Genomic DNA, 9,072 nt, shown 5'->3' with positions numbered 1-9,072 from the left:
TCTTGCCATTTCTGGCGAATAATAACATTTATTCAAATCTAATGTAAACCCACTATTTAGCACTAAGGAATAAACTCCTATCTTGGTGACAGGTGAAGCTTTCCTGTTTCCCATGATCAAGTTTATCTTTCCTTGCTCCACATTCTCACTTCTTTTTAGTCCCTGCAAATCACAACATATGTGAATACCACAACCTGTATCAAGGACCCAAGACTTAGAATGAGGTGAGTTATTAGACAATATAGTGTATATACCTACATGGTTGGGTTTTACTTTCCCATCCTTCAAATCTTGCTGGTACTTTGGGCAGTTTCGCTTCCAGTGCAACTTTTCATGGCAATAGAAGCATTCAGCCTCATTAGGGTTAGCAGAAGGAGTGACAAAACCTTTCTTGGTTTTGCTTGAAGAGGAGCCTTCAAGGGTCTTACCCTTGGTACCCTTAGAAGGGTTCTTTCTCTTCTTCCCTTTGCCATGCCCGATTGCCAAGACATTGGCCGTAGTTGGAGTAGGAGTAGGAGTAGTAACAACCGACTTACCCTTTAGACCACTTTCGGCGGTCTTCAAGAGTCCTTGAAGTTTGCTGTGGGTGACTTCTTCCTTGTTCATGTGATATGTCATGCGGAATTGATCATAACACGATGGCAAGGAGTGCAAAATGATGTCTATTACTAACTCCTCAGGGAAGTTCACAGTCAGCTTCAGTAAACGGTCCACATACCTTTGCATTTTCTGCATGTGCCCCATGATGGGTTCACCATCCTTCATTCGGGTTGTTATCATGGAGGAGATTATTTCATATCGCTCTTGACGAGCACTTTGATGGTAGCGGTCCATCAAGTCCTGGTGCATCTCAAAAGGATAATAGTCCTCATAGGACTTTTGGAGCTCGGCTGTCATGGTGGCCATCATGATGCATGCCACTTTTGTAGCATCTCTTTCATGTACCTCATATTCAGCAAGCTCTTCAGGAGTAGCAGTTGGCTCGGGTACCTTCAGCTCCTTGTCGAGAACATATTCTTTTTTCTCATACCGAGTGACCATCCTGATGTTTCTGATCCAATCTGTAAAGTTGGACCCATCAAAGATGACTCTCCCACAAAGATTCATGAGAGAGAAGGAGCTAGTAGGGTTTGAGCCAGAAGCATTGTTATTGGAAGACATCTGAAAAGAAGAGGGAATAGATTAGATTAGATATAGAGATAGTCCTTAACAAAACACCCAAATGTAATATTAAGGCTAGGACCCAACACAATATTTTATAACTTAGAAGAGGGATGTCGTAATCTAAGCTATAAGATATTTGAAGGTAGGTGAATGACGATTCACCAATTTCCACCATGAAAAACGAAATATTTAATTAGGTTTTAATTGGTTTAGAAACTCCTAGATTCTTTGAGATTCATTGAACTTTCTTCAATGACATGTTTCAATCTCGAGTGTGCCCTTCAAGTTTTGTGACTGGGATGCCGAGCATCACAAAACAAGGTGTGAAGTAACCATGCAAATTACTTGGTACCCTTAATGTATTACCCCTCAATCGATGTGCCGGTTAACCACACACGCTCCATCGATACTATGATAAACATTAAGTCACCCTTTACCTACCTTGTTAAGTTCAAGTTAGTGTGCCAGTTAACCACACACGCTCCACTAACGACTTAAACAAAGTGTAAAGTGTAATTTCATGGATTAGCACCTTATTCACATTTTCCTAAATTAACTAAGATTGAGAATTCAATAAAGTTTAGTTACTTTAGTATTATCATTATACTTTTAATGAGAATTTATAAGTCCTTTTTCCTACCCGTTCGGCTAACGACCCTCCACCGATCAAGGAAGCGGTGGGTGAGAGTGGACACCCATTAAGTTGCCATTTTATAGGCAACAACCTTATACCCCCCTTATAGACCGGCTTCGTGAATGAGGCGTACTAGCGGTAAGACGACTTGATCTTATACATATATAAATATTATTAAACTTATAATATTATAAAGTATAAGGGTTGAATTTTAACTTTTAAAATTCTAGGGGTTGGAACTAAAGTTTTTAATATGACTTTACATGTTCCAAAACTTGAGGGCAAGTTTTCTAAACTTTCTAAACTTTTCATTTCTCATAACTTATGAGTTAATGGTTATTAAAAATGAAGACTCTTCATTTTTTGTAACCTATGTGTTCTTTTAATGGTTATTTATAAATGTGACTTTTGGTTATCCATAACTTAAGAACTAGTTATGGACTCCATTAAAACACATAAAGATCAAGAATTAATCTAATCAATTATTAGCACATAATTTCTATGATCTTCTAAACTCATATGTTTATGAATGTTCATATCAAAAATTTCAAGAATCGTAAGTACATATACAAAACTTGAAATTTTGATACGAGCTTTTGAACAAAACTTCGATTTTCAAGGTTTTTTTTTTTTTTTTTTTTTTTTTTTTGCATCAAGTATCAAATAAACAAACCTGGCTCTGATACCACTGATGGGTTTTGAGCATTCTAACACTCCTATGGTGTACATGCAACCCTAGAAACCTTGGATCTATGTTTGACAAAGATACATGCAAATAATTATTTTTCCAAGGTTCTTATCCTATCTAGCATGGCATGGGGAACTTGAATCAAATAAAGCTAGTAGAATTACTTACCTTGTAGTTGTAGTTGATTGCTTTGAGTTTTAGAGCCTAGCACCAATAGTTTGGATGCCTCAAATGGAAATCACAAATCACCACAAACTTGGAATTTTGAGAGAATAGTAATCACCTTTCTTGAAATCGGCCCTCTTACTTTACTCACCACAACTAGTGTTATTTCAAGAACCAAAGCCTCCTTTATATAGTGTGGTGGATTAGGGATACATCCATGTAAACCCTAATACCCATGTCTTTTCATTTCCATGAGATCCATGGGTTAAAGCTCCATGAAGTATCCATGGACTTTCCATGCAAGCCTAGCCCATTCCAAATAAGCATTAGCCCACACTATATAAATATAAGAGCCCATATTTAATTAGTCATACTTTTGATCTCTAAATTAATTCTAAATTAATTATAGATCAACACTAATTAAATAATATGATTTTATATTAATATATTAGAACTTATAATATATTAATAAATCATAACTTATACTATTCTCAAAAGATTATCCACAAATTGTTCGTGTGAAGTGCAACCCAAATGGACCATGCCGGGTCGGGTCAAGTACATACCAAATATAGTTATGGACTTAGACACTATATCCAACAGTTTGAGCCTTGTGAGCAAAAAAAAAGTGTTTTAAGTGCTTTGGGAGCGTTCTTGGTGCACCTTGGAGAAGAAGGAACTCACTGAAGAAGGATTGGTTGCATTAGAGCTTGTAGATCCAAACCTTGTTCACCTTGATCTTTCTTCTGGAGGTATAAAGTTTGAATCTTGATGATGAAATTGTTAGATCTAGCTAGCTTTGGGTGTTATGAGCTTTTGGTCACTTTAAGTGCATAAAGTTTAGATCTTGAAAGCTGTTTACCTTGTTATGGATAAAGTTGGAAACTTTATCCATCTAAACATCATATTGATTCATATCTGAAGGTTAGAGACATGGACTTAATGGATTAAGTTGAAAAAAATGCACTTTTGGTTCCTTTGAGACTTAAAGACTTGATCTTGTTTTTGCAACCATTCTAATGGATAAATTTGGAAACTTTATCCATTATGGAGCTATTAGGAACCATAAAAATGTGGTCTTGATCATTATTTCCCTTCCATACATGAGTTACAAGGTCTTAATGGGTTAAGTAGTTAAGGTTTTTAGTGTTAAGCATTTATAGGCCATGCAAGACCATAAAGTTGGAAACTTTATGGTCAAAAACAACATTTGGGGTTTGGATTTGGTTTTGGACGGGTACGTTGGGCGTACCGAATGGTACGTTGCGCGTACGCGTTCAAAACCCCGTCTCCTCGGTCAAACGGTGTGCGCCCCACGTACATCTGAGTACGCCCCGCGTGCGAGGCTGGGTGGGGTCGTCTCGGATGGTTTGTTGGGTTTGACCATTTTTTATCAAAGGGTACTGTGGGCAATTTGGTATTAATTTAAGTTGGGCAATATTTTGAATAATAGGTGTCAAGTAGATCCGGCTTACGTAGCAGAGATTTATTCAGGTTGTGTTCAGACTGAGAGGTGATTTTTCCTCACTGTACTTGTGGGTAGAAGGCCCCAAGGTCGGCCCAATGGATTGATATCATGTTAGATACCGATTTATGATATGTTGAGTATGCGATAGACCTGTTTGGTTGTCTGATAGTTACTGATATGCGTTAGACTGGTAGATGTGTAGGAGTAACTGTGATTATTGGCTATATAATTATATGTCTGTTGAATATGTATATTATATGTTATACGTCGACATGTTACGTTGGGGTTTAGACCACTGCTTTGTGCTGTCAGTCAACAGACCGGGGCAATCCAACCGGGAGGTTGTGGGCCAAGGGTAATCCAACCGAGAGGTTGTGGACCCAATATGTGGTATGTAGGGCAATCTAACTGGGAGGTTGTAGGACAGGGTAATCCAACCGGGAGGCTGTGGACCTTGCATGCTAATCTATGTATTTTATTTGTTGTGTGATGGTACTTTTGTGGACCTCACTAAGCTTTGGATTACAATTTTAGTTTATTGTTTCAGGTGCTTCTGATGATCGCGGGGAAGCGATGGCGTGATCGTGCACATCTTCTTGTTTTGGTGTTATTGGGTCTTGGGAAAACTCTGATTTTGAATAATACTTTTGAATTAATGGTTTTGTAAACACTTTATGGATGAATTGGGTTGTTTTTGGAAAATTTTAATTTTTATGATTTTTGGGATGTTACAAAAACAAACTTCCTAGAGCAATACAAAGAAAACATCATCATTCAGTTACATAATTTAAATCAAAATAAACACACCAAAATAAAAAACAAACATAGAAATAGTCTAAACAAACCAAATAAAGCATACAAATAAAATAAAATAAAGGATAAACGCCACTCCTCATCATCATCTCGTGTCTCAATCATCCTCGCTCCACCATCACCGGCCGCCCATAACTCTTCCCATGTCAGAATATTATGTAATTATGGTGACATATCTTCCGGGCGCTCAATGTGCAAGTATGAGAATAACACGTACATAGATTGACCAATATAGTTTACTCCCCCACGAAGATTATCCAAATACAAACCAATTCGAGTTTGAATTGGGTTAATCAGGACTCCTTCTATGGGAACATCTCGTGGTGGTGGTTGAGCTCGTTCCCCACCCCTTGATCGCACATATGGTCGTCTTTGTGACCTCGACTCCTCTACATCTTCAATTAGTAACTCCGGGTCATCCATCGGTATCCCGTATACACCTCTCATATTGACTACCACACACATCGTCTCCAAATAATGGATGGTGAGATCATTTCTTAGAATAAAAGTCAACAAAAAAACCATGCCCGGGTTCACAATTCCATATGATCTTGCAAGTTGGGTCATAATGTCCGCCAATAATTAGACTTCCCTCTCTGGAGCTCACCTCCTTCCCTCTTAAAAATCGTGCCAACATATACAGAAGATTGCAAAAAATTCCCGGTGTGATGATGCTCCATAAGTACAAAAGCTTTTGGGTTGGAACATTATCACCATGTTGCTTATGGTTGATATTAGAGGTAATAAGACGGTGGATGAAACGGTGAATAGGAGATCGTATATAGCTCTCTTGTGAAGATTTCAAGTCATACATCCTTTTCGCAATTGATTGCTAAAACACGGAATCTTGGACCCCAGCCGAAAAATCTCGAGAAGAAGCTTGTAAGAACCTAGAAAATGGCGGAGACATTGCTTCATTTCTCTCATGTAACCTCATTCTCAATGCAAATTCTGCCAAACTACACTCTCGGTATTCCCCACCGAGTCGGAATGCGAGTGCTTTTCCAAAATGTGGATCCACCGTGTTCTCTTCAAAGTTAACAGTGGCAAAGAACTCCACGGATAATTCCCAGTAGACGGGTTCTTGAATGGCAAACAAATTCCTCCATTCATTACATGTGAATGAAAATCTATCTCTGATATATAATTTGTTTAAATGTTGATCCACCCGATCCATAATCCAAATACTTATCAGCCATGCCTAATCTATCACAAGTGCCACATCAAAATCTATGTTGTACAACCATCCCAACCGGTTTCTATAAGTCTTCAAAATATCTTGTGATTTTTTTATGGGAATTGGTAAAATGGGTGTTGGTTGGAAACATCTCCATCGTGTTGTTGAGGTGCTCTTCTTGGCGCCATAATACTACAAAATAAGAAGTAAACAAAAGAAGAAAACAGTCCAACAAATTAGAAAAGCAATTTCTGTTAAGCTAGTTCTCACGTCGTGGGTTAATATTCACCACATGGTGGCAATCGTCGGGATACAGGTTCAAATCGGGGTTCTCCCAGGCCAAATCTGTCCATAAATGTATACGGTTTTGTTCGAGGGTATTATTAAACACTTCCAATATAACATGCAATACCATTTAAGCTTACAAGTCTCAATTTCTTTCTACCCTAAATCCAAAATCTAAACCTTAGGCCAAATCAAATGAAATTTGACTAAATTAAACACAACAGAACATGAAATTCATACCTTGGAGATGAGTAATACATGAAATTTGGAAGAAATAGATGATTTAAGCCGAAAATTGGAAGTGTGGGGCAGAAAGGAAAAGTTCACGTCGTGCGTTTTGGTTCAGATAACAGAAAATGAACATGTTTTAGGGTTAAATTGTCTCTTTCATCCCCCCTTCCATTTTGCCACGTCGTGGTATATATAGTGTCACGTCGTGGGTTTCATTAAATTCCAAAAACCCATTTTCTATTTTAAAATTTTCTTTATAATAAATCCATATCATGCTCTAATGACCCCACACTTGAATAAAGCAAAAAATAAAGACAACAAAATGATTATCATAAACAAAAATTAAAAGAAAAACGAAAAATAAACTAAAAGATAAGGAAAAGAAAATACAAACCAAACACAGGTTACCTCCCAAAAGCGCTTTTGTTGTAGGAGTCGTGAGCCGGAATTGTTCCCGCTCTACGTTGTTATGGGTGGGAGTGAAATCTCCCTGTTCTCTATCATCTTAAGTCTCTTCCTTTTGTAAGCCGCAACCCTTCTCTTGTATGCCTTTTTCAAAGTTCTCTTTCTTTTAGGGTTGGTATTTTCTTTGTGCTTGCGCTTGACTCCAACATTCACTCCCTCTTCATTAGCTTTCTTCTTATTTCTATCATGTTTCATCTTCACATCCATCTTGTCAAAATTTGACTCTATGCTCTTTTTTTTTCATTTGTACCTGTGATTTGATCTGAAGGCCTAATAAAACCAAATACCTCAAAATAATTGGAATTGAAGCTTGTGGCTTTGTATGATTCACTTATTCTTTTGATTCCTCTTCTTTTGGTAAAGGTTTCTCCCATACTAGTAACTCTTATTCTTTTTCCTCATTTATCTCTTCCATAAATAATACATCATTATTTGTTCCCAAAATTGTGGATTTTTTATTTACTTCGTCCCCAACTCGTAGAGTAAGCCTGGAATCGTGGATATCTACCAAGGCATGAGCGGTACTTAAGAAAGGTCTTCCTAAATTGGCAATTCTTTGTCATCCTTCATATCTAGTACTACGAAATCCACCAGGAATACAAATTTCCCGACTTTAACCTATAAGTCTTCGACAATGCCACAATGGTATGTGATTGATCGATTTTCCATATGGATAGCCATCCTAGTGGTCTTTAAATTTGGTAACTCGAGCTTCATGTGAAATGAATAAGAAATTAGATTTATACTCACTCCTGAATCAGCCAAAGCACTTGTGTTTGTTGAATTGCCAAATTCAAAAGGTAATGTCAAGTGCCCCAGATCTCTCATCTTCATTGGAAGACTATCACACCCCCAAACCAGAACGGCGGAAACGTCTCGGGGCAGATGACTTCATGTACAATATCATAACAATTGAATAATAGCAATCAAAGCATCACAACCATTGTATTGAATATTAATAAGTTTACATTGTACTCAAAAACAATGTTTACATGATATCAAATGCATATGACAAAATAAATAACGTGATGCGACGACGTCCCATCCACCAAAAATGCTAGTGATTACCTGTTTACTGGTTTCCTGAGAATACATGTGATTTTGAAAAGTGTCAACAATTAAGTTGGTGAGTTCATAAGCGTTTTGTATGAGAAGGATTTGTAACTGTTTCGTGTAAAAATGATAGTGTATACTTCCTGGAAAATCCAATATTTTCTTTTTAAATGAACTGTAAGTCCTGAATGTAAAGATTAAAAATGTATGTAATGTTGTACTGGAAAAATAGTATTAGTAAGTTTTATCTTTATATAAAACTACTTGAGTGTATGTTAACCTCGTTGTAAGTCTTAACCCAAGACTAAAATGTAAATAATACGGTACTGGAAAAATAGATTTAATAAGATTTATCATTTCGTGAATCTATTTGAGTGTACGCTAGCCCATAAACCCAATGTTTTGTCAATACTCTAATGTGAGTTATTATAACCATACTAATGCGACTAGTGGCCTGAACGACGTTCTTCAAGCGTCAGAACTGTTACAACATTTGTCACCCCAGACCTGCCAGTCTAACTGTAGCTAACAGCTTAGGTGCGGGGTTGTCAATCCCGTATAGATCTATACACAAGTGTCATGCTCTCCCTACAAGAGACTCTGGTTATAATTCAGGACTTTAGGGTGTACTCTGGTAGGTATAGTGAAGTAGTGCCTCACAAGTCTGTATCAACCGGTTTACGTCTATTGTACTGAAAATTCATTTTCTTGTAAGCAAAATAATTATACCTTTAAATAAATATTTGTTTCTTCTGTAATGATAGTGTAGTGTTTGTAACTCCCAAACTATACCAATTATAGTTTATCATGTTTGTTTGTCAAGAACATTTATATAAACTTTTATATAAACACATAGTAAATATCTTGTCTAGTTTCAAAATGTAAAGTCAACATCATATTTTTGGGTTGTAACCCACAAAATAGTTAAA

The sequence above is a fragment of the Lactuca virosa genome, chromosome 3 (assembly GCF_052849685.1).
Source record: "Lactuca virosa cultivar CGN04683 chromosome 3, Lactuca_virosa_CGN04683_v6, whole genome shotgun sequence".
In the NCBI taxonomy this organism is placed as follows: domain Eukaryota; kingdom Viridiplantae; phylum Streptophyta; class Magnoliopsida; order Asterales; family Asteraceae; genus Lactuca; species Lactuca virosa.
Note: the sequence above shows the minus strand (reverse complement) of the source record.